The sequence below is a fragment of the Cygnus olor genome, chromosome 3 (genome assembly GCF_009769625.2).
Source record: "Cygnus olor isolate bCygOlo1 chromosome 3, bCygOlo1.pri.v2, whole genome shotgun sequence".
Classification (NCBI taxonomy): Eukaryota; Metazoa; Chordata; class Aves; order Anseriformes; family Anatidae; genus Cygnus; species Cygnus olor.
The window spans coordinates 50,635,869-50,638,179 of NC_049171.1; the positions used below are offsets into that span (position 1 = coordinate 50,635,869).

At 31.5% G+C, this 2,311-nt stretch overlaps 1 long non-coding RNA gene across 1 annotated transcript; it reads right to left on the bottom strand.

The window, feature by feature from the left end:
* Positions 1 to 717: 717 nt before the first annotated feature.
* LOC121068694 lies at positions 718 to 1,315 on the bottom strand. The gene is made up of 3 exons (XR_005819036.1): positions 1,204 to 1,315; positions 1,017 to 1,121; positions 718 to 929 (listed from the first exon to the last, which is right to left on the bottom strand). It is a non-coding gene; the product is annotated as an uncharacterized LOC121068694 (long non-coding RNA).
* Positions 1,316 to 2,311: the final 996 nt, after the last annotated feature.

Sequence of the window (2,311 nt, forward strand, 5' to 3'; positions counted from 1 at the left end):
TTATAAAGGAAGCAAAATACAGTTGTATCTTACCTCCAGATGGTGCTTCTCATTTCAGACTTTAGAGGATATATAATACTATATTAAAAGACCAATGTTCTTCTCCCCCTCCCAAAATATGGAGAGAAGTCATATACCTCTGCCACTAATTTCCTTATTCACACATATTTTGTGGATAAATGATAGACTTAGGGTAAAAGGTTGAATGTCTCTCTTCTGGAGAGTGTTTTGTCCTCCACATTTTAGGATTAAAAAAAAAAAAAAAAAAAAAAAAAGAGGAGTTGAATGAATATAATACCACAACATTTGTTTTTACTACTTAAAATGTCAATGAAAAAAATGTTTGTAGTGAATTAAAAACTCAAAATTACTTTTAAAATGAAAGGCATGTTGTTGTAATTACATAATTAATAGAAATTTCAGTTAGACTGTGATCCCTGTCATCACAATAGTTACAAAATAGCTTGAAGAGAACAGAAAGAGTTAGCTAGAACACATACATCCCTAGTCTTCTCTTATTTTTTAACTGAAATATCTGAAAAAGCTGGTTTAGATTGCTGTATCACTTAGTGAAAATAATGAATGTTGTCTTAAAAGAGCAAGCAAAAAACTCGGATGCACATTTCATTGGCAAACGAAGTCAAGGATATAAGGGTTTAGTAATTTAGCAGGAAAAAATGTTACTTTTAGGAGAAAAATTGCATTTTGTGCCTTTAATTATATATCTTGTGTGTTTAAGTATTACAATAATTAATAGAGATAAAGGTGGGATTTACCTGAAGGGAAAAATGTTCCACTCTCATGTATAATTACTTACACCGAGGCTTCAATAACTCTTTTGTATAACCATCACCAACTGTCTACCCTCTGACTTAAAATACTGGATTAGATGGACCTGGCTAGATTCGTAACTTTCTGGTTTTGCAGAACTAGAATGGAAATGGAATACTATCATTTTTGAACAGGTAGTTACATAAACATGAACTATTAATCTCTACATATAAAATTTGATATACTTAAATTGGCCCAAGTCTTTCAGTTTGCAGAGCTGGAAGATGTATGTTGACTTAGAAGACAACTTCCCTCACAGACTTGAAGCTATCCTCACTGAAAGTTGTCTTCTAAGGACAAAGGACAAGGATATATAGATAATTTTATCTAAGCAGTACGTAAAAATTAGTTTACATATGCATATACTGTCACATGCAATGGAGGGTCCATGTGGAAGAAGCATAGGGATTTAAGAATATTTGCTTCTAAGCCCATATTTGAAGGCACATGTACCACTGGCTTTTTGGCATGCAAAGGAAACATGAAGACCTAGGGGGAAAAAAAAAAAGTCTCTTTATATGAAACTTATTCCAGATATATTGAGAAATTTTGTCAAACTAATAGTTAAAGAATTAAGCTGGAATCATGGCAGGAAAAATAAATAAATAAATAAATAAATAAATAAATAGATGTGAACAGGATATCCAGTGAGGTTCTCAAATGTCTTTCTTTCAAAAGTTAGAAGACAAAAATAAAATTTGCTGGCATTTATCAAGCTGGCAAAAATAGTGCAAGACTTAGAAAAATGAAGGAAGTAAGGTCTTTTGAAAATTTCCAAAAAGTGTTATGTTTGAATGTAGTGTGCCCACTTCTTAGAAAGCTGCTATGAATTGCTGCATTACTTAAATCACTTTATTTATTTTGCTTTAATTCTCTATTATTTCATAAAATAAATTGCTTAATAAATTGGTTTTGCATATATTAAGTGGATAAACTGGATGCATTGCTATTGCTTGAATTTATGTATTTATTGTACTGTAAGTTTAAGAGGTAAGGAACTAAACAGAACATTCTAATGAGTTTCTCGTAAATTAGATTGGTTACCCATTCTGTCTTCATTGCACCAGCTCCTATCTGTTTCCTATAGGTAAATTCTTTTACATCCTCTTTCTGTCAAAGATAAGAGATGAGGGGAGCTGATATCAAAATATCTTCACCAAACTTACATCAGCGGACCATATCTCTTTTAAAAGAATAGAGGCAGTCCATTAATATATATTATTACAATTTTCTTCATATTGACAATTGCTATGATGTAATAGATGGTAAATTGCACGTTAAGCCCTGTAAATGAGGCAAATGAGGAATACTGAGGAATAGTTTCATCAGCAAAGCTTCAACTTCAGAAGGATTTTTAATTTTTATTTATTTTTTTTTCCAGACTATTAGCAGGGTCAACTGTGAGAGGATAAGTTAAAAATTGTTCAATACTTCATGGATTTTGGATTCTTCTTAAATTTGAATGCAAACCTGTACCCAT